Consider the following 24,934-nt stretch of genomic DNA (forward strand, 5'->3'; position numbering starts at 1 on the left):
AAAGGCTGCTCCAATGGAACTTATTGATTTGGAGGAAAACACGAACACAGCGTACAGTCGAGTCTTAATAGCTTACTTACAACTGGGGTCGTCAGGCACTCTTCTTGGCTGCAGTGGTTATTATTATATTTACATGCTTCCAGCTCCCGTTTTTGCTCAATGACAGCTAGTACTTTTACTTTTTCTCCCTCCCTCGCTCACAGACACATAACCAGTATGGCAGTCCATTCTCCCTGCAGCACGGACTACACTGCCCATGATGCTACATTCTTTAGAGCTATGCCTGTAGCATTCTGCCTATTAGCTTAGCACAACAACAATAAAAAGGCCTCTCTCACCCAGGAAACATGCAGAGAGAGAGCGTCACCCTGTAACCATGGCAACCGTAACGCTGCCACCTGGAACAACAGAATGTAGCTGTCAAACAAAACCCAAACAGTCCCGCGACAATATGAAACAGGAAAATACCGCCGTGTAATCCATTTATTTAAGCAAAGTAACTGTATTCTAAATACCACCTTTTTAAACTGTAACTGTAATGGAATACAGTTACTCATATTTTGTATTTTAAATACGTAACGGCGGTACATGTATTCCGTTACTCCCCAACACTGGTTGTTTGGTGGTGGCTATGGCAGAGCTTCCACAGAGGCAACAGGTGGATGAGGGAAGGGGAGGCAGGAGGAGGAGAGACCTGAGGCAGCCGCCGGTCCGACTATCAGGTGAACTGAACTTCAGGTAAGAAGTTATGACCTGCAGTCTATCTGGGTCAGATATAAACCAAGTTTAGGTGGAGTTTATTTTCGTTGTGCTGACTTTTTACAGTCAGTTACAATAACTCCTACTGCGTGAGCTAGCAATCATGAAAATGATCAATGATCAGCTGATCGGCTTTTCTCTCTTGTTTATTTATCGCCCACTTTGCGCCAGAAACAGGAAACTAGCGAATGTCGCACTAAACAACAGTAGCACGTTTAAGCTTGATCAGCTGTTGTTAGAATTTATTTAATATTAATTTCTAGTATCAGCTGATGTTTGCTGGAGCCACAGCTGTAAAAGCTGCTGGTCATGATATCGGTTTGGATATGCAACAGTTCTAGAAAAGGAGACAGGTTTGTTCCAGTGTGCAGAAATGTTATTATAAATATTCAAACTACTGCACTGTAAAATCGAATTAGTTCCCAGAACTCAAAAAACTATGCAAACTCGTTACCTCCAAAAAATTGAGTAGAGTTTACTTAAGATGACTGTTAGGACAACTTATTCATTGCAAGTATGCAGTACTAAGAATAACTTGATGTTCCTGAAGGTGCATTATGAATTGTTTACCCACTGACAAACATTTTGAGTTCTACTAAATTAAAAAACAATTTGTGGTAACCTGATTATGATTTAAAAAGAATGATCAACAACACTTCTTGTAATGGTGTTAAAATCAGCCCAATGTTTATTTTCAAATGCAAAAAGGAAACTAAACTGCCGCCATGGCAACTATGACACGTTTAGAATCTTATGACCACTTTGTCCTTTGATCCTAAAGAATCCTTAAACAGGGGTGAGACACAACCACTTTTAGTCCGTTATTCGCAGCACTTATGTTCGTAGCGTTCAAACATTCGCCAGAGAAATCTTTTAAAACATTTGGATCCTTTTGAGAGTGACAGTTTACAGATTCAAACATGTCTCAGAGGAAAAAAAATGAAGAAATCCTTGAAGAGAACGAACACCTGAAAATAAACCAGAGAGACTTGCAGTGCCAACTCCAAGAAATGGAGGAGAAAAACAGAGCACTGCAGGTAAAGCTTGATGAAAGACCGCACACAAAGGAAGACTTTCTTCAAGAAAAAAGGCTACAGGAGATAAAACAGAAGGAAATGGATTTCAAGCTTCAGGACATGGAGAAACACAACAAAGGTTTGCAAATCAAGCTTAATGAAGCTCTCCAAAAAAATAAAGAGCTCCTCCATAAAAAAGATCAACAGGACATGAAGCAGAACAAACTCCAAGGCACGGAGGAAAAATACAAAGTGCTTCAGGTAAAGCTTGATAAAACACTGAACAAAAATAAGGAGTTGCTTCAAGAACAAAAGCAACAAGAAATTAAACAGAAACAAATGGACTGCAAGCTTGAAGACGTGCAGGAAAAATACACAGCGCAGAAAATAAAGCTTGATAAAGCTCTGCAGAGAAATAAAGATTTCCTTCAAGAGAAAGAACAGCAAGACATGAAACAGAAACATCTGGATTGCAAGCTTCAGAACATTGAGAAACACAACGAAGGTTTGAAAGTAATGCTTGATGAAGCTCTGCAAAAGAATAAAGAAATTCTTGAAGAGAAGGAAAATCTGGACATTAACCAGAGAGACATGCAGTGCCAACTCCAAGAAATGGAGGAGAAATACAGAGCGCTGCAGGTAAAGCTTGATGAAAGACCGCACACAAAGGAAGACTTTCTTCAAGAAAAAAGGCTACAGGAGATAAAACAGAAGGAAATGGATTTCAAGCTTCAGGACATGGAGAAACACAACAAAGGCTTGCAAATAAAGCTTAATGAAGCTCTGCAACAAATTAAAGAGCTCCTCCATGAAAAAGATCAACAGGACATGAAGCAGTGCAAACTCCAAGGCACGGAGGAAAAATACAAAGCGCTTCAGGTAAAGCTTGATAAAACACTGAACAAAAATAAGGAGTTGCTTCAAGAACAAAAGCAACAAGAAATTAAACAGAAACAAACGGACTGCAAGCTTGAAGACGTGCAGGAAAAATACACAGCGCAGAAAATAAAGCTTGATAAAGCTCTGCAGAGAAATAAAGATTTCCTTCAAGAGAAAGAACAGCAAGACATGAAACAGAAACATCTGGATTGCAAGCTTCAGAACATCGAGAAACACAACAAAGGCTTGCAAGTAATGCTTGATGAAGCTCTGCAAAAGAATAAAGAAATCCTTGAAGAGAAAGACAAACTGGACATTAACCAGAGAGACATGCAAGGTGTGCAGGAACAATACGGAGCGCTGCAGGCAAAGCTTGATGAAACACTGCACAAATATCAAGAGCTGCTTCAAGACCAAGAACAACAGGAGATAAAGCAGAAAGAAGACAAAGAAATTCTTCAGGACTTTGAGAGGAAAAACCAAAACCTGCAAGAATTTTATAACAAACTGAACTACAAAACAACTGAACTGGAAGGGGAAAAGGAAAAACTGCAAAACCAATGCTCAGAGATGCAGAGTAAGCTCAATGCAATGCTGAGAAAAAACACAGAACTCGAGGAACTTTCAGACAACTTGAAGTGCAAAAACACTGAGATGCAGGTGCTAAAGCAACAAGTAGAGAAAACAAACGAAGACCTGCAGCGTACACTTCAAGAAATCGAGAGGAGCAGTCCGCAGTTGGAAGACACGCACAACAAATTACAACAAAGTTATACAGAGCTGCACGAGGCAAAGCTAACGCAGGAGGCAACATCTAAAGAAATGAAAGAAAGGCTTGAAGACAAACAAGCCAAATTAGAAGAAGTGGAGAAAACATGCAAGAAACTTGAGCAGGAGTATGCAGAGACAATCGATCAGCTGAGAACCCTCATCCTAGAGAAAAAAGTGCTCGTGGAAAAGCTCGTGGAAAAGAAGAAAAAACGCTTCCGCTTCTTCTGGAGGAGGAACACTCCTGCTTTTTCTTCTTTTTCTACTTTTTCTACTGCTGATGTCACCTTGTCTTCCTCCACCTCTGTTCCATCTTAATTTTCACCTCTCCTCTCCCTTTCTCTCCTGACACACAAAGGTGTTAGGAGTTAAAGGGAGATTGGTGAGGGAACCAATCTCCCTTTAACTCCTAACACCTTTCCCATCTCCCCCCCCCCCCCCCTCTCTCTCTTTTCACCCTCACCCCCCAACCAGTCCCGACAGTTGACTGCCCCCTCTAGAGCCTGGTTCTGTCATAGGTTTCTTCCTTTATACGGAGTTTTTCCTATCCACTGTCGCACCCAGTGCTTGCTCAGAGGGGATTGTTGGGGTTTTCTCTCCTCTATCTCTTTCCTTCTTTCTATCTCTTTCCTTTCCCTTCTTCTTTACACCCCCCCCCCCCACACACACACACACACACACACTCACACACTTTCTATTTCCCAAATTAATAATAAACACAATTGGCAAAATTTTAAAAAGTCAGATCAGTGTCTTCATTCAAGAATGAATTGTCTTTGTCACGGGGTCATGTGTATTTTGTGTTTTCCTCGGGCTGGTGATCCTTGCAGTCGTTGAGCCCAGGAGTCCAGATTTTTAGTGTTTTAATCACATTTAGCGTTACACTTTAGATCACAACAATAGGATATCCACAATTTAGGATTCAGGCATTTGTTCTTTTCAATATTGTAATCATTCTATGATTGCAGGTGTTTAGAGTTAATTTGTTGATTCAGATGATTAGGTTAATAGCTCATTTAGAGAACCTTTTCATGATATGCTAAATTTTTGAGATAGGAATTTTGGGTTTTCATAAGCTGCATGCCAAAATCATCAATATTAAAACAATGAAAGGCTTGAACTACTTCAGTTGTGTGTAATGAATCTAAAATATATGAAAGTCTAATGTTTATCAGTACATTACAGAAAATAATGAACTTTATCACAATATGCAAATTTTTTGAGAAGGACCTGTACACTTTGACACACATTGGAACTGTTAGCTAAAGGAAGAGTTACTGAATTTTACAGGAAAAAATATCATTAATATGTCCCAACTTCATGGAACAAAGATATAAGAAAGTGAGGACAGGGCAGAGGTATTTGCATGATCAGCAAGAGCCATTTCATAAACTGGAATTCAAGGCTCACGTGTAAATTATATCGTAAACCAGAAGCACTCCACCACAGTAGTTCACTCTCTGGGCAGTATTTACTTTTAAGTGAAAAGCATTATATTCTGTTTATATTCATTGTGCTTTCTTTGTTCTTTTTAATCATACTAGAAGTTTGTAGTGCAGTAAAAATCTGATCAAGGTAGCCGGTTTTCACTTACACAAGCATTACATGGTATTCATTTGTAAATAACCGGACACGAAAAACTAGAGATAAAAAATGTGATATAATATTATACTGCGGTGTATTTCGAACAAACTCGGCAGCTTATTGTCTTTCTCTTGATGATACTTTCTTTTTTATTTTTTTTATTTTTTTTATGGCTCAAACTATTTGTTATGAAAGCAAAACAAACAAATTGATGTTGTATAAATTGATTCAGGATTATTTACTTCGAGTCCAGAAATCATAGCTGTCTCATCAGATCCAGTTGTGACATTAGCTATAGTTTCCGCGGAGGGTACTTGGTTCTGTATGACAGCACAGCTTTTAGGTTGAATTCAAGTGCTTGAGTACAGCCTGATAATTAGAGGCCTGCAAACTGTTTGCTGATGAACTTTTGTCTGTAAAAGTACAGAAAGCTTTAGAAGACACAGGACATGAGATGAGTTCAGTGGCGTGTTCAGCGGGGTGGCCTGGGGGGGCACAGGCCACCCCCCCAACCAGACTGGCCACCCCAGGTGCCACCCCAAAGCTAAAACACTAAAATTGAATGAAATATCAAATGTACGATTATGGTTTCACAGTGAAGCTCAGATATCCGAGGGTAAGTGAATGCAGCACCGGCTTCTGCACTATGAGCATCATGTTAGCAAAGGTAGGAGAGCCAAGCACGAAAGACAGCACCGCAGAAAACATTTTTTCAGCGAAAGATTAACAAGTTAACATAGCTGGACTAGCCATCGGACATTTGCACGGTGGGCTGATGACTTATTTATTTATTTATTTTGTAACGGCATGAACAATGAGAGGTGGTGGATTGGCCAGATGCTGGCCGATGTGTAAAAATAACTCAGTTGTTTGGTGGTGGCTATGGCGGAGCTTCCACAGAGGCAACAGGTGGATGAGGGAAGGGGAGGCAGGAGGAGGAGAGACCCGAGGCAGCCGCCGGTCCGACTATCAGGTGAACTGAACTTCAGGTAAGAAGTAATGACCTGCAGTCTATCTGGGTCAGATATAAACCAAGTTTAGGTGGAGTTTATTTTCGTTGTGCTGACTTTTTACAGTCAGTTACAATAACTCCTACTGCGTGAGCTAGCATGACGGAGTTTCTATACAGCTGTTCGGTTGCTATGATGTTACTGATAGTGAAGTTTATTTTATTCATAAGGTTAGTTAGTAGAGTTGCCAACGGCTCCTTAAAAAAATGGAATGGTCCCTCATTCAGAGAAAATATTATGCGTTTGGTATTGAGCTGAGAAGAGACGCAGTTTGTCCCGTACTTTAGCTAGAATGAAAAAAGACACAAAGCTGGAGTTATTCAGCTTTATTTATCGCCTACTTTGCGCCAGAAACAGGAAACTAGCGAATGTCGCGCTAAACAACAGTAGCACGTTTAAGCTTGATCAGCTGTTGTTAGAATTTATTTAATATTAATTTCTAGTATCAGCTGATGTTTGCTGGAGCCACAGCTGTAAAAGCTGCTGGTCATGATATCGGTTTGGTTATGTGGTGAGAGGGAAACATGAAGATGAAACCAGGAGATGTCCTTACTGAATCATCAGAGCTGAGCAGGTGATGGAGAAACAGATTTACCTTTTAGGTGCCATGAATGAGTTGAAGGGAAGTTATGAACTGGTTTTGAGAGACAAATAACACCAGGATCCTTTTCTAAGTAGCTGACAGCTGGTAACTGTGCAGGGGCGGGTCTAGCAAAGTGTTGCCAGGGGGCCAGGTAGGGCATCAACAGGGAGAGGGGGGCACAAAGAAATACTTTTCTTTCTTATTCTCATTTAAAATATCGAGCTTTTATTAAATAATTATCTGAAGTTTTTATCTGACGTAAAATGTATAGAAATCATACATATACCAACAAGACAGTGTACATCACTGTCACAACAGCATTTGTTTTCATTCAAAGGCTTTATGGCTTTAATACCTGGTGGGCTGGTCTGTAGTGAAAATGCCCAATTTTTTGTCCCAGTCCAGCCCTGCAGGTTAATACTGGCAGTGTCACCATGCCAGCTGACTGTATTTCATCATCAGCCAGTGTTGTTCTTCATACATCAATATTACCAAAGTTTACCATAAGGCAGCATATAAAGTATTTACTTGCTTTCAGGTTTCATTCAAATGTTAGTCTTTTCATTTGTTTCCCCACTTTTTTCCTGTTTCAAAATCAAACACCAGTTTGTGAGAAGATTATCTTCTTTTTTTAATAGGCATTGGTTTTGCATTGGCTAATTTGGCAATTGTATGTTAAAAATGTTCGTATTTTAATATTCAAAAATGTTTTTGCCCAAAACATATGTGCACTACACGTCAGTAAAAATACTATGCAAATATTGATGTCCTTGACTGCTGAATAAACACTGACTGATTGTATCTCTTGTACTTTATCAACGCAGTATCTAACAACTTTGCACCGTAGTGGTTAAAACCTCATTCTAATAAGAGCTAAAAGCGCATTCGGTTATTAGATTTATAGGGTTATTGAATTATGGTTAACGGTTGGTAGAATTGTTTTTAACATTATCTGCCAATTACATCTGCCACCCTTCTCCAAATCTATGCCCCTACCTGGCCCCCCCAACAAAAATTTTCTAGACACGCCACTGGATGGGTTCAACATTTCTTTTGAGTTCCATGTAACAATCCCTAACTCTGTAATTAAAGAATGCGCCATTTACTCTTGGCTGGTTAAAATGGGGTGGCTGCCATTCAGGATTTAGCACAAGTCAGCTTATGATCAGAAAGTTTTCTGGTTTGATCCCTGGCTGCTCCAATCTGCAGGCGAAATATCCTTGGACAAGATTGTAATCCCAAGTTGCTTTCTGATGCATCCTCTGGAGTGTGAATTAGGGCTGGGCGATATGACCCAAAATTCATATCTCGATATTTTTTAGCTGGGTGGCGATATAAGATATATATCTCGATATTTTTTTAAAGCCATAAGTTAAGAACAAAAAGAGTTCTTAGTCAAAGCTGTGTCCCAGATGTCACACAGGCATTTTTATTTACATACAGCATAGATGTACATGAAGAAATTACTCAAAAATAAATTATCAGCATTTATTAAATAATCATGCTCCATAAATAAAAGAAAACAATGTTGTTTTTGTGCATAACAAAAAGCTCATAATTGTGCAGTCAAAATGTAAACTAACAGATGCTGAGCATAATAACAAAGACAGATTTCACAGCTGCTCTGTTCCCAACTTCTACTGCGTGACTGATAGCCTTGAGTTTGAAATCCTCTTTGTAACCACGTCTCTTAACAAGTGCCATTTATGGCCCTTATACACACACAATACGGTAATATTACGTTGAAGCACAGTACGTATCACTCCGCGAGGCTCCAGACTACGGTAGCCGTAATGCTCCGACAATCCATCAAGCGCTGCATCTCCGTAGCTTACCAAAGTTGTACTAAAACATTTTTTGACAGATTGCTGAGCGCCGTGTACCACCTAAAATCGGTTCGCGGTCAGTAAGCACAACCAGAATTCATACATAAGGCGCGCTGTCAACTTTTGAGAAAATGAAGGGATTTTAGGCCGTGCAGCCCCTGTGGGCTGCATGTCGTTAGCATGGTTAGCTCGTTAGCGCGGTTAGCTCGCTAACACGTTGACGCCGTCCAGCCCCACAACTCGCTAACGGAGATTTGCCGTGTCCATCTTGTCGCTGGCTGCAGGTGAAGCTATGGGGGAGGAGGGGGAGTTGTGTTCAGTGAAGGAGAGGCAAGGCAGAGTAACGTTGCATAAAGACAAAAGTGGATGAAAGAGAGGCAAACTTGTGGCTCCACAAGTATAATTATAACGTAACATAGACTATATCGATATAAAGGATATTGTCACATCTTATATCTCGTATGAAAATATATCGATATTTTTTAAAAACTTGATATATCGCCCAGCCCTAGTGTGAATGCTTTATAGAGTTTGTGAAACAGTTGCACGTGTGGTCAGATCGTTTTGTATTTGTGTGTGGATTGAAGCATGTGCCTGAAAGCACATCAATCACTGCACATATTTTTAAAATATTAGTTTATTATAAAAAAGAGATGATATATATATATATATATATATATATATATATATATATATATATATATAATGCAGTGGGTACTCCACCAGCTAACATGTCAGTTAATTTGACACATAACACCAGTTAGTTCTTCCTTTTGGTGAAAGCTGGGCTCTTCAGTTCAGTATGGTACAGCTCCAAAGATTCTGCAACATCAAACCCTCTGTCTGCTAATGTTACATCACCTGGGCTGAGGCAGTCCAGGTAATTTCAACAGTTTTTTGTTTTTAAAGTTTAGATATAAAGAAAAAAAAGAAAAGTAACAAATGTCACTCTCTATCTTCACGATGGAAGATTCATTTTCATCTCATAAGTGTTAGCAACAGTTCTAGAAAAGGAGACAGGTTTGTTCCAGTGTGCAGGAATGTTATTATAAATGTTCAAACTACTGCACTGTAAAATCGAATTAGTTCCCAGAACTCAAAAAACTATGCAAACTCGTTACCTCCAAAAAATTGAGTAGAGTTTACTTAAGATGACTGTTAGGACAACTTATTCATTGCAAGTATGCAGTACTAAGAATAACTTGATGTTCCTGAAGGTGCATTATGAATTGTTTACCCACTGACAAACATTTTGAGTTCTACTAAATTAAAAAACAATTTGTGGTAACCTGATTATGATTTAAAAAGAATGATCAACAACACTTCTTGTAATGGTGTTAAAATCAGCCCAATGTTTATTTTCAAATGCAAAAAGGAAACTAAACTGCCGCCATGGCAACTATGACACGTTTAGAATCTTATGACCACTTTGTCCTTTGATCCTTTGATCCTAAAGAATCCTTAAACAGGGGTGAGACACAACCACTTTTAGTCCGTTATTCGCAGCACTTATGTTCGTAGCGTTCAAACATTCGCCAGAGAAATCTTTTAAAACATTTGGATCCTTTTGAGAGTGACAGTTTACAGATTCAAACATGTCTCAGAGGAAAAAAAATGAAGAAATCCTTGAAGAGAACGAACACCTGAAAATAAACCAGAGAGACTTGCAGTGCCAACTCCAAGAAATGGAGGAGAAAAACAGAGCACTGCAGGTAAAGCTTGATGAAAGACCGCACACAAAGGAAGACTTTCTTCAAGAAAAAAGGCTACAGGAGATAAAACAGAAGGAAATGGATTTCAAGCTTCAGGACATGGAGAAACACAACAAAGGTTTGCAAATCAAGCTTAATGAAGCTCTCCAAAAAAATAAAGAGCTCCTCCATGAAAAAGATCAACAGGACATGAAGCAGAACAAACTCCAAGGCACGGAGGAAAAATACAAAGTGCTTCAGGTAAAGCTTGATAAAACACTGAACAAAAATAAGGAGTTGCTTCAAGAACAAAAGCAACAAGAAATTAAACAGAAACAAATGGACTGCAAGCTTGAAGACGTGCAGGAAAAATACACAGCGCAGAAAATAAAGCTTGATAAAGCTCTGCAGAGAAATAAAGATTTCCTTCAAGAGAAAGAACAGCAAGACATGAAACAGAAACATCTGGATTGCAAGCTTCAGAACATTGAGAAACACAACGAAGGTTTGAAAGTAATGCTTGATGAAGCTCTGCAAAAGAATAAAGAAATTCTTGAAGAGAAGGAAAATCTGGACATTAACCAGAGAGACATGCAGTGCCAACTCCAAGAAATGGAGGAGAAATACAGAGCGCTGCAGGTAAAGCTTGATGAAAGACCGCACACAAAGGAAGACTTTCTTCAAGAAAAAAGGCTACAGGAGATAAAACAGAAGGAAATGGATTTCAAGCTTCAGGACATGGAGAAACACAACAAAGGCTTGCAAATAAAGCTTAATGAAGCTCTGCAACAAATTAAAGAGCTCCTCCATGAAAAAGATCAACAGAACATGAAGCAGTGCAAACTCCAAGGCACGGAGGAAAAATACAAAGCGCTTCAGGTAAAGCTTGATAAAACACTGAACAAAAATAAGGAGTTGCTTCAAGAACAAAAGCAACAAGAAATTAAACAGAAACAAACGGACTGCAAGCTTGAAGACGTGCAGGAAAAATACACAGCGCAGAAAATAAAGCTTGATAAAGCTCTGCAGAGAAATAAAGATTTCCTTCAAGAGAAAGAACAGCAAGACATGAAACAGAAACATCTGGATTGCAAGCTTCAGAACATCGAGAAACACAACAAAGGCTTGCAAGTAATGCTTGATGAAGCTCTGCAAAAGAATAAAGAAATCCTTGAAGAGAAAGACAAACTGGACATTAACCAGAGAGACATGCAAGGTGTGCAGGAACAATACTGGAGCGCTGCAGGCAAAGCTTGATGAAACACTGCACAAATATCAAGAGCTGCTTCAAGACCAAGAACAACAGGAGATAAAGCAGAAAGAAGACAAAGAAATTCTTCAGGACTTTGAGAGGAAAAACCAAAACCTGCAAGAATTTTATAACAAACTGAACTACAAAACAACTGAACTGGAAGGGGAAAAGGAAAAACTGCAAAACCAATGCTCAGAGATGCAGAGTAAGCTCAATGCAATGCTGAGAAAAAACACAGAACTCGAGGAACTTTCAGACAACTTGAAGTGCAAAAACACTGAGATGCAGGTGCTAAAGCAACAAGTAGAGAAAACAAACGAAGACCTGCAGCGTACACTTCAAGAAATCGAGAGGAGCAGTCCGCAGTTGGAAGACACGCACAACAAATTACAACAGAGTTATACAGAGCTGCACGAGGCAAAGCTAACGCAGGAGGCAACATCTAAAGAAATGAAAGAAAGGCTTGAAGAAAAACAAGCCAAATTAGAAGAAGTGGAGAAAACATGCAAGAAACTTGAGCAGGAGTATGCAGAGACAATCGATCAGCTGAGAACCCTCATCCTAGAGAAAAAAGTGCTCGTGGAAAAGCTCGTGGAAAAGAAGAAAAAACGCTTCCGCTTCTTCTGGAGGAGGAACACTCCTGCTTTTTCTTCTTTTTCTACTTTTTCTACTGCTGATGTCACCTCGTCTTCCTCCACCTCTGTTCCATCTTAATTTTCACCTCTCCTCTCCCTTTCTCTCCCTTTCTCTCCTGACACACAAAGGTGTTAGGAGTTAAAGGGAGATTGGTGAGGGAACCAATCTCCCTTTAACTCCTAACACCTTTCCCATCTCCCCCCCCCCCCTCTCTCTTTTCACCCTCACCCCCCAACCAGTCCCGACAGTTGACTGCCCCCTCTAGAGCCTGGTTCTGTCATAGGTTTCTTCCTTTATACGGAGTTTTTCCTATCCACTGTCGCACCTAGTGCTTGCTCAGAGGGGATTGTTGGGGTTTTCTCTCCTCTATCTCTTTCCTTCTTTCTATCTCTTTCCTTTCCCTTCTTCTTTACACCCCCCCCCCCCCCCCCCACACACACACACACACACACTCACACACTTTCTATTTCCCAAATTAATAATAAACACAATTGGCAAAATTTTAAAAAGTCAGATCAGTGTCTTCATTCAAGAATGAATTGTCTTCGTCACGGGGTCATGTGTATTTTGTGTTTTCCTCGGGCTGGTGATCCTTCCAGTCGTTGAGCCCAGGAGTCCAGATTTTTAGTGTTTTAATCACATTTAGCGTTACACTTTAGATCACAACAATAGGATATCCACAATTTAGGATTCAGGCATTTGTTCTTTTCAATATTGTAATCATTCTATGATTGCAGGTGTTTAGAGTTAATTTGTTGATTCAGATGATTAGGTTAATAGCTCATTTAGAGAACCTTTTCATGATATGCTAAATTTTTGAGATAGGAATTTTGGGTTTTCATAAGCTGCATGCCAAAATCATCAATATTAAAACAATGAAAGGCTTGAACTACTTCAGTTGTGTGTAATGAATCTAAAATATATGAAAGTCTAATGTTTATCAGTACATTACAGAAAATAATGAACTTTATCACAATATGCAAATTTTTTGAGAAGGACCTGTACACTTTGACACACATTGGAACTGTTAGCTAAAGGAAGAGTTACTGAATTTTACAGGAAAAAATATCATTAATATGTCCCAACTTCATGGAACAAAGATATAAGAAAGTGAGGACAGGGCAGAGGTATTTGCATGATCAGCAAGAGCCATTTCATAAACTGGAATTCAAGGCTCACGTGTAAATTATATCGTAAACCAGAAGCACTCCACCACAGTAGTTCACTCTCTGGGCAGTATTTACTTTTAAGTGAAAAGCATTATATTCTGTTTATATTCATTGTGCTTTCTTTGTTCTTTTTAATCATACTAGAAGTTTGTAGTGCAGTAAAAATCTGATCAAGGTAGCCGGTTTTCACTTACACAAGCATTACATGGTATTCATTTGTAAATAACCGGACACGAAAAACTAGAGATAAAAAATGTGATATAATATTATACTGCGGTGTATTTCGAACAAACTCGGCAGCTTATTGTCTTTCTCTTGATGATACTTTCTTTTTTATTTTTTTTATTTTTTTTATGGCTCAAACTATTTGTTATGAAAGCAAAACAAACAAATTGATGTTGTACAAATTGATTCAGGATTATTTACTTCGAGTCCAGAAATCATAGCTGTCTCATCAGATCCAGTTGTGACATTAGCTATAGTTTCCGCGGAGGGTACTTGGTTCTGTATGACAGCACAGCTTTTAGGTTGAATTCAAGTGCTTGAGTACAGCCTGATAATTAGAGGCCTGCAAACTGTTTGCTGATGAACTTTTGTCTGTAAAAGTACAGAAAGCTTTAGAAGACACAGGACATGAGATGGGTTCAGTGGCGTGTTCAGCGGGGTGGCCTGGGGGGGCACAGGCCACCCCCCCAACCAGACTGGCCACCCCAGGTGCCACCCCAAAGCTAAAACACTAAAATTGAATGAAATATCAAATGTACGATTATGGTTTCACAGTGAAGCTCAGATATCCGAGGGTAAGTGAATGCAGCACCGGCTTCTGCACTATGAGCATCATGTTAGCAAAGGTAGGAGAGCCAAGCACGAAAGACAGCACCGCAGAAAACATTTTTTCAGCGAAAGATTAACAAGTTAACATAGCTGGACTAGCCATCGGACATTTGCACGGTGGGCTGATGACTTATTTATTTATTTATTTTGTAACGGCATGAACAATGAGAGGTGGTGGATTGGCCAGATGCTGGCCGATGTGTAAAAATAACTCAGTTGTTTGGTGGTGGCTATGGCGGAGCTTCCACAGAGGCAACAGGTGGATGAGGGAAGGGGAGGCAGGAGGAGGAGAGACCCGAGGCAGCCGCCGGTCCGACTATCAGGTGAACTGAACTTCAGGTAAGAAGTAATGACCTGCAGTCTATCTGGGTCAGATATAAACCAAGTTTAGGTGGAGTTTATTTTCGTTGTGCTGACTTTTTACAGTCAGTTACAATAACTCGTACTGCGTGAGCTAGCATGACGGAGTTTCTATACAGCTGTTCGGTTGCTATGATGTTACTGATAGTGAAGTTTATTTTATTCATAAGGTTAGTTAGTAGAGTTGCCAACGGCTCCTTAAAAAAATGGAATGGTCCCTCATTCAGAGAAAATATTATGCGTTTGGTATTGAGCTGAGAAGAGACGCAGTTTGTCCCGTACTTTAGCTAGAATGAAAAAAGACACAAAGCTGGAGTTATTCAGCTTTATTTATCGCCTACTTTGCGCCAGAAACAGGAAACTAGCGAATGTCGCGCTAAACAACAGTAGCACGTTTAAGCTTGATCAGCTGTTGTTAGAATTTATTTTATATTAATTTCTAGTATCAGCTGATGTTTGCTGGAGCCACAGCTGTAAAAGCTGCTGGTCATGATATCGGTTTGGTTATGTGGTGAGAGGGAAACATGAAGATGAAACCAGGAGATGTCCTTACTGAATCATCAGAGCTGAGCAGGTGATGGAGAAACAGATTTACCTTTTAGGTGCCATGAATGAGTTGAAGGGAAGTTATGAACTGGTTTTGAGAGACAAATAACACCAGGATCCTTTTCTAAGTAGCTGACAGCTGGTAACTGTGCAGGGGCGGGTCTAGCAAAGTGTTGCCAGGGGGCCAGGTAGGGCATCAACAGGGAGAGGGGGGCACAAAGAAATACTTTTCTTTCTTATTCTCATTTAAAATATCGAGCTTTTATTAAATAATTATCTGAAGTTTTTATCTGACGTAAAATGTATAGAAATCATACATATACCAACAAGACAGTGTACATCACTGTCACAACAGCATTTGTTTTCATTCAAAGGCTTTATGGCTTTAATACCTGGTGGGCCGGTCTGTAGTGAAAATGCCCAATTTTTTGTCCCAGTCCAGCCCTGCAGGTTAATACTGGCAGTGTCACCATGCCAGCTGACTGTATTTCATCATCAGCCAGTGTTGTTCTTCATACATCAATATTACCAAAGTTTACCATAAGGCAGCATATAAAGTATTTACTTGCTTTCAGGTTTCATTCAAATGTTAGTCTTTTCATTTGTTTCCCCACTTTTTTCCTGTTTCAAAATCAAACACCAGTTTGTGAGAAGATTATCTTCTTTTTTTAATAGGCATTGGTTTTGCATTGGCTAATTTGGCAATTGTATGTTAAAAATGTTCGTATTTTAATATTCAAAAATGTTTTTGCCCAAAACATATGTGCACTACACGTCAGTAAAAATACTATGCAAATATTGATGTCCTTGACTGCTGAATAAACACTGACTGATTGTATCTCTTGTACTTTATCAACGCAGTATCTAACAACTTTGCACCGTAGTGGTTAAAACCTCATTCTAATAAGAGCTAAAAGCGCATTCGGTTATTAGATTTATAGGGTTATTGAATTATGGTTAACAGTTGGTAGAATTGTTTTTAACATTATCTGCCAATTACATCTGCCACCCTTCTCCAAATCTATGCCCCTACCTGGCCCCCCCAACAAAAATTTTCTAGACACGCCACTGGATGGGTTCAACATTTCTTTTGAGTTCCATGTAACAATCCCTAACTCTGTAATTAAAGAATGCGCCATTTACTCTTGGCTGGTTAAAATGGGGTGGCTGCCGTTCAGGATTTAGCAAAAGTCAGCTTATGATCAGAAAGTTTTCTGGTTTGATCCCTGGCTGCTCCAATCTGCAGGCGAAATATCCTTGGACAAGATTGTAATCCCAAGTTGCTTTCTGATGCATCCGCTGGAGTGTGAATTAGGGCTGGGCGATATGACCCAAAATTCATATCTCGATATTTTTTAGCTGGGTGGCGATATAAGATATATATCTCGATATTTTTTTAAAGCCATAAGTTAAGAACAAAAAGAGTTCTTAGTCAAAGCTGTGTCCCAGATGTCACACAGGCATTTTTATTTACATACAGCATAGATGTACATGAAGAAATTACTCAAAAATAAATTATCAGCATTTATTAAATAATCATGCTCCATAAATAAAAGAAAACAATGTTGTTTTTGTGCATAACAAAAAGCTCATAATTGTGCAGTCAAAATGTAAACTAACAGATGCTGAGCATAATAACAAAGACAGATTTCACAGCTGCTCTGTTCCCAACTTCTACTGCGTGACTGATAGCCTTGAGTTTGAAATCCTCTTTGTAACCACGTCTCTTAACAAGTGCCATTTATGGCCCTTATACACACACAATACGGTAATATTACGTTGAAGCACAGTACGTATCACTCCGCGAGGCTCCAGACTACGGTAGCCGTAATGCTCCGACAATCCATCAAGCGCTGCATCTCCGTAGCTTACCAAAGTTGTACTAAAACATTTTTTGACAGATTGCTGAGCGCCGTGTACCACCTAAAATCGGTTCGCGGTCAGTAAGCACAACCAGAATTCATACATAAGGCGCGCTGTCAACTTTTGAGAAAATGAAGGGATTTTAGGCCGTGCAGCCCCTGTGGGCTGCATGTCGTTAGCATGGTTAGCTCGTTAGCGCGGTTAGCTCGCTAACACGTTGACGCCGTCCAGCCCCACAACTCGCTAACGGAGATTTGCCGTGTCCATCTTGTCGCTGGCTGCAGGTGAAGCTATGGGGGAGGAGGGGGAGTTGTGTTCAGTGAAGGAGAGGCGAGGCAGAGTAACGTTGCATAAAGACAAAAGTGGACGAAAGAGAGGCAAACTTGTGGCTCCACAAGTATAATTATAACGTAACATAGACTATATCGATATAAAGGATATTGTCACATCTTATATCTCGTATGAAAATATATCGATATTTTTTAAAAACTTGATATATCGCCCAGCCCTAGTGTGAATGCTTTATAGAGTTTGTGAAACAGTTGCACGTGTGGTCAGATCGTTTTGTATTTGTGTGTGGATTGAAGCATGTGCCTGAAAGCACATCAATCACTGCACATATTTTTAAAATATTAGTTTATTATAAAAAAGAGATGATATATATACACAGCAAATTCAAAAGTGTTAAATGTTTTGGTGTTAGTAGTCTTAGAGTTAATTTTACTCTAAGTAGAGTCACATTCTTTTAATGTAACTCTGAGGTGTAAAATGATAGTAGTTAAAATCGAGTGTTAAAAATGAGTGTTTCTATTTCAAATCTGGAGGTGTTACAATGGAAACATTAACTCTTGACCTCTTAACTCTGAACTCCTACAGGGGCTATGACACCAATAGAGTAAATTCACAGACTCCGCCCCCAGCACGGCTCCAATCGAAGCTGAAGTGAAGCCGTTTCAGAACATTTTGCTCTACATATTTGAGTTGTTTGCCATGCTTGGTAAGTCATGTTTTCAAAGATTGTTTCAATTATTGTTATTAGCTTTTACTTCTGTGGCTCTTTGGAGTTGAGACAAAGCTGTGTGAAAGGCATTAGCCATGTTGGTCGGTGATAGCATAATATTCTGTTTTAGCTAGCTGAAAGGTATTGTTTGCGGGCAAATACCACAGCCTTGAAAAAAAGCTTGCATGTGAATTTTCAGTCAAATTTCTTGGTCAAATACACTTAAAACAATGTCTAGAATGTGAAATGTTGGTATAATGGTGCTAATTGAAGCCTGAAAACGATCTCCCATAAAAAACGAGCAAACAGCAGTAGCAGACGTCCCGACTGAGTTCTACGTTAGCACTTAGATTCCTCCAGAGTTTTGTGCACACGGTTTAGGTAAAAATGAAAAAGGTTGAGGTTTTACATTTAGTTCAGTATTACCTGTTGTCTGTGTCCTTGTCTTTTGGGAAAATACTTTACACAAGTAATCGCTCAAAAAGGATTCCTTTTTTTTTTTTTTACTGTGCTGCAATTGATTTGTGCCATTAATTAGTGTCAACTAATTTTTATTCAATCTCCACATAGGATATGCTTGTGAAGATGGAATATGGGGGAGAGCAGAAGTGCGTTGAAGTTCCACAAAGTGATGAATGAAGGACATGCATATTGTATTGAAGAAATAAGTGATGAGAATGCTGTTATTTGCATTTACCAGCTCACCTATGTCAGACCTTTTGATAAACGAAATTCTAATGAAAGTGAGAACATGTACACTGTTACATCTTTCAGAAAATGTTTTGAAATTGTGGTGCACAGTTCAGAATAAATGTTTTTCAAAAACCATTGCGTCTTTTTAGTAAATGTTTATTTCCAAAAGAAATTTCTAGAAGTTCAGAATAGTAAAATTCCCGCTTTTTAGAATTAATTAGAAGATAACTCTTACGTAGTTAAACTAAAATACTCTTTGAGAGTTAATATATAAACTCTTAACACCAAGTGTTAAATTATCAACTCCAGAGAGATTTGGTGTTTAACACTAAATCAGAGTTAACATACCAACTCTCCAAAAAGAGTTAAATTAACACTCTCTGGTGTGGACCCATATAGACACTTTAAAAGTGTTGAAATCAAATCTGACAGTGTTAATTTGGACATGCTGGATTTGCTGTGTATATATATATATATATATATATATATATATATATATATATATATATATAATGCAGTGGGTACTCCACCAGCTAACATGTCAGTTAATTTGACACATAACACCAGTTAGTTCTTCCTTTTGGTGAAAGCTGGGCTCTTCAGTTCAGTATGGTACAGCTCCAAAGATTCTGCAACATCAAACCCTCTGTCTGCTAATGTTACATCACCTGGGCTGAGGCAGTCCAGGTAATTTCAACAGTTTTTTGTTTTTAAAGTTTAGATATAAAGAAAAAAAGAAAAGTAACAAATGTCACTCTCTATCTTCACGATGGAAGATTTATTTTCATCTCATAAGTGTTAGCAACAGTTCTAGAAAACGAGACAGGTTTGTTCCAGTGTGCAGAAATGTTATTATAAATGTTCAAACTACTGCACTGTAAAATCGAATTAGTTCCCAGAACTCAAAAAACTATGCAAACTCGTTACCTCCAAATAATTGAGTAGAGTTTACTTAAGATGACTGTTAGGACAACTTATTCATTGCAAGTATGCAGTACTAAGAATAACTTGATGTTCCTGAAGGTGCATTATGAATTGTTTACCCACTGACAAACATTTTGAGTTCTACTAAATTAAAAAACAATTTGTGGTAACCTGATTATGATTTAAAAAGAATGATCAACAACACTTCTTGTAATGGTGTTAAAATCAGCCCAATGTTTATTTTCAAATGCAAAAAGGAAACTAAACTGCCGCCATGGCAACTATGACACGTTTAGAATCTTATGACCACTTTGTCCTTTGATCCTAAAGAATCCTTAAACAGGGGTGAGACACAACCACTTTTAGTCCGTTATTCGCAGCACTTATGTTCGTAGCGTTTAAACATTCGCCAGAGAAATCTTTTAAAACATTTGGATCCTTTTGAGAGTGACAGTTTACAGATTCAAACATGTCTCAGAGGAAAAAAAATGAAGAAATCCTTGAAGAGAACGAACACCTGAAAATAAACCAGAGAGACTTGCAGTGCCAACTCCAAGAAATGGAGGAGAAAAACAGAACGCTGCAGGTAAAGCTTGATGAAAGACCGCACACAAAGGAAGACTTTCTTCAAGAAAAAAGGCTACAGGAGATAAAACAGAAGGAAATGGATTTCAAGCTTCAGGACATGGAGAAACACAACAAAGGCTTGCAAATCAAGCTTAATGAAGCTCTCCAAAAAAATAAAGAGCTCCTCTATGAAAAAGATCAACAGGACATGAAGCAGAACAAACTCCAAGGCACGGAGGAAAAATACAAAGCGCTTCAGGTAAAGCTTGATAAAACACTGAACAAAAATAAGGAGTTGCTTCAAGAACAAAAGCAACAAGAAATTAAACAGAAACAAACGGACTGCAAGCTTGAAGACATGCAGGAAAAATACACAGCGCAGAAAATAAAGCTTGATAAAGCTCTGCAGAGAAATAAAGATTTCCTTCAAGAGAAAGAACAGCAAGACATGAAACAGAAACATCTGGATTGCAAGCTTCAGAACATTGAGAAACACAACGAAGGCTTGCAAGTAATGCTTGATGAAGCTCTGCAAAAGAATAAAGAAATCCTTGAAGAGAAGGAAAATCTGGACAATAACCAGAGAGAAATGCAGTGCCAACTCCAAGAAATGGAGGAGAAAAACAGAACGCTGCAGGTAAAGCTTGATGAAAGACCGCACACAAAGGAAGACTTTCTTCAAGAAAAAAGGCTACAGGAGATAAAACAGAAGGAAATGGATTTCAAGCTTCAGGACATGGAGAAACACAACAAAGGCTTGCAAATCAAGCTTAATGAAGCTCTCCAAAAAAATAAAGAGCTCCTCCATGAAAAAGATCAACAGGACATGAAGCAGTGCAAACTCCAAGGCACGGAGGAAAAATACAAAGCGCTTCAGGTAAAGCTTGATAAAACACTGAACAAAAATAAGGAGTTGCTTCAAGAACAAAAGCAACAAGAAATTAAACAGAAACAAACGGACTGCAAGCTTGAAGACGTGCAGGAAAAATACACAGCGCAGAAAATAAAGCTTGATAAAGCTCTGCAGAGAAATAAAGATTTCCTTCAAGAGAAAGAACAGCAAGACATGAAACAGAAACATCTGGATTGCAAGCTTCAGAACATCGAGAAACACAACAAAGGCTTGCAAGTAATGCTTGATGAAGCTCTGCAAAAGAATAAAGAAATCCTTGAAGAGAAAGACAAACTGGACATTAACCAGAGAGACATGCAAGGTGTGCAGGAACAATACGGAGCGCTGCAGGCAAAGCTTGATGAAACACTGCACAAATATCAAGAGCTGCTTCAAGACCAAGAACAACAGGAGATAAAGCAGAAAGAAGACAAAGAAATTCTTCAGGAGTTTGAGAGGAAAAACCAAAACCTGCAAGAATTTTATAACAAACTGAACTACAAAACAACTGAACTGGAAGGGGAAAAGGAAAAACTGCAAAACCAATGCTCAGAGATGCAGAGTAAGCTCAATGCAATGCTGAGAAAAAACACAGAACTCGAGGAACTTTCAGACAACTTGAAGTGCAAAAACACTGAGATGCAGGTGCTAAAGCAACAAGTAGAGAAAACAAACGAAGACCTGCAGCGTACACTTCAAGAAATCGAGAGGAGCAGTCCGCAGTTGGAAGACACGCACAACAAATTACAACAAAGTTATACAGAGCTGCACGAGGCAAAGCTAACGCAGGAGGCAACATCTAAAGAAATGAAAGAAAGGCTTGAAGACAAACAAGCCAAATTACAAGAAGTGGAGAAAACATGCAAGAAACTTGAGCAGGAGTATGCAGAGACAATCGATCAGCTGAGAACCCTCATCCTAGAGAAAAAAGTGCTCGTGGAAAAGCTCGTGGAAAAGAAGAAAAAACGCTTCCGCTTCTTCTGGAGGAGGAACACTCCTGCTTTTTCTTCTTTTTCTACTTTTTCTACTGCTGATGTCACCTCGTCTTCCTCCACCTCTGTTCCATCTTAATTTTCACCTCTCCTCTCCCTTTCTCTCCCTTTCTCTCCTGACACACAAAGGTGTTAGGAGTTAAAGGGAGATTGGTGAGGGAACCAATCTCCCTTTAACTCCTAACACCTTTCCCATCTCCCCCCCCCCCCCCTCTCTCTCTCTCTCTTTTCACCGTCACCGCCCAACCAGTCCCGACAGTTGACTGCCCCCTCTAGAGCCTGGTTCTGTCATAGGTTTCTTCCTTTATACGGAGTTTTTCCTATCCACTGTCGCACCTAGTGCTTGCTCAGAGGGGATTGTTGGGGTTTTCTCTCCTCTATCTCTTTCCTTCTTTCTATCTCTTTCCTTTCCCTTCTTCTTTACACCCCCCCCCCCCACCCCCCCACCCCCCACACACACACTCACACACTTTCTATTTCCCAAATTAATAATAAACACAATTGGCAAAATTTTAAAAAGTCAGATCAGTGTCTTCATTCAAGAATGAATTGTCTTTGTCACGGGGTCATGTGTATTTTGTGTTTTCCTCGGGCTGGTGATCCTTCCAGTCGTTGAGCCCAGGAGTCCAGATTTTTAGTGTTTTAATCACATTTAGCGTTACACTTTAGATCACAACAATAGGATATCCACAATTTAGGATTCAGGCATTTGTTCTTTTCAATATTGTAATCATTCTATGATTGCAGGTGTTTAGAGTTAATTTGTTGATTCAGATGATTAGGTTAATAGCTCATTTAGAGAACCTTTTCATGATATGCTAAATTTTTGAGATAGGAATTTTGGGTTTTCATAAGCTGCATGCCAAAATCATCAATATTAAAACAATGAAAGGCTTGAACTACTTCAGTTGTGTGTAATGAATCTAAAATATATGAAAGTCTAATGTTTATCAGTACATTACAGAAAATAATGAACTTTATCACAATATGCAAATTTTTTGAGAAGGACCTGTACACTTTGACACACATTGGAACTGTTAGCTAAAGGAAGAGTTACTGAATTTTACAGGAAAAAATATCATTAATATGTCCCAACTTCATGGAACAAAGATATAAGAAAGTGAGGACAGGGCAGAGGTATTTGCATGATCAGCAAGAGCCATTTCATAAACTGGAATTCAAGGCTCACGTGTAAATTATATCGTAAACCAGAAGCACTCCACCACAGTAGTTCACTCTCTGGGCAGTATTTACTTTTAAGTGAAAAGCATTATATTCTGTTTATATTCATTGTGCTTTCTTTGTTCTTTTTAATCATACTAGAAGTTTGTAGTGCAGTAAAAATCTGATCAAGGTAGCCGGTTTTCACTTACACAAGCATTACATGGTATTCATTTGTAAATAACCGGACACGAAAAACTAGAGATAAAAAATGTGATATAATATTATACTGCGGTGTATTTCGAACAAACTCGGCAGCTTATTGTCTTTCTCTTGATGATACTTTCTTTTTTATTTTTTTTATTTTTTTTATGGCTCAAACTATTTGTTATGAAAGCAAAACAAACAAATTGATGTTGTACAAATTGATTCAGGATTATTTACTTCGAGTCCAGAAATCATAGCTGTCTCATCAGATCCAGTTGTGACATTAGCTATAGTTTCCGCGGAGGGTACTTGGTTCTGTATGACAGCACAGCTTTTAGGTTGAATTCAAGTGCTTGAGTACAGCCTGATAATTAGAGGCCTGCAAACTGTTTGCTGATGAACTTTTGTCTGTAAAAGTACAGAAAGCTTTAGAAGACACAGGACATGAGATGGGTTCAGTGGCGTGTTCAGCGGGGTGGCCTGGGGGGGCACAGGCCACCCCCCAACCAGACTGGCCACCCCAGGTGCCACCCCAAAGCTAAAACACTAAAATTGAATGAAATATCAAATGTACGATTATGGTTTCACAGTGAAGCTCAGATATCCGAGGGTAAGTGAATGCAGCACCGGCTTCTGCACTATGAGCATCATGTTAGCAAAGGTAGGAGAGCCAAGCACGAAAGACAGCACCGCAGAAAACATTTTTTCAGCGAAAGATTAACAAGTTAACATAGCTGGACTAGCCATCGGACATTTGCACGGTGGGCTGATGACTTATTTATTTATTTATTTTGTAACGGCATGAACAATGAGAGGTGGTGGATTGGCCAGATGCTGGCCGATGTGTAAAAATAACTCAGTTGTTTGGTGGTGGCTATGGCGGAGCTTCCACAGAGGCAACAGGTGGATGAGGGAAGGGGAGGCAGGAGGAGGAGAGACCCGAGGCAGCCGCCGGTCCGACTATCAGGTGAACTGAACTTCAGGTAAGAAGTAATGACCTGCAGTCTATCTGGGTCAGATATAAACCAAGTTTGGGTGGAGTTTATTTTCGTTGTGCTGACTTTTTACAGTCAGTTACAATAACTCCTATTGCGTGAGCTAGCATGACGGAGTTTCTATACAGCTGTTCGGTTGCTATGATGTTACTGATAGTGAAGTTTATTTTATTCATAAGGTTAGTTAGTAGAGTTGCCAACGGCTCCTTAAAAAAATGGAATGGTCCCTCATTCAGAGAAAATATTATGCGTTTGGTATTGAGCTGAGAAGAGACGCAGTTTGTCCCGTACTTTAGCTAGAATGAAAAAAGACACAAAGCTGGAGTTATTCAGCTTTATTTATCGCCTACTTTGCGCCAGAAACAGGAAACTAGCGAATGTCGCGCTAAACAACAGTAGCACGTTTAAGCTTGATCAGCTGTTGTTAGAATTTATTTAATATTAATTTCTAGTATCAGCTGATGTTTGCTGGAGCCACAGCTGTAAAAGCTGCTGGTCATGATATTGGTTTGGTTATGTGGTGAGAGGGAAACATGAAGATGAAACCAGGAGATGTCCTTACTGAATCATCAGAGCTGAGCAGGTGATGGAGAAACAGATTTACCTTTTAGGTGCCATGAATGAGTTGAAGGGAAGTTATGAACTGGTTTTGAGAGACAAATAACACCAGGATCCTTTTCTAAGTAGCTGACAGCTGGTAACTGTGCAGGGGCGGGTCTAGCAAAGT

At 39.2% G+C, this 24,934-nt stretch overlaps 1 pseudogene; it reads left to right on the top strand.

Moving 5' to 3' along the window:
* Positions 1 to 9,514: 9,514 nt before the first annotated feature.
* On the top strand, positions 9,515 to 16,431 carry LOC146516507 (uncharacterized; annotated as a pseudogene).
* The last annotated feature ends 8,503 nt before the right edge of the window (positions 16,432 to 24,934 follow it).

This window comes from Neolamprologus multifasciatus, chromosome 6, assembly GCF_963576455.1.
Source record: "Neolamprologus multifasciatus chromosome 6, fNeoMul1.2, whole genome shotgun sequence".
Taxonomy (NCBI): domain Eukaryota; kingdom Metazoa; phylum Chordata; class Actinopteri; order Cichliformes; family Cichlidae; genus Neolamprologus; species Neolamprologus multifasciatus.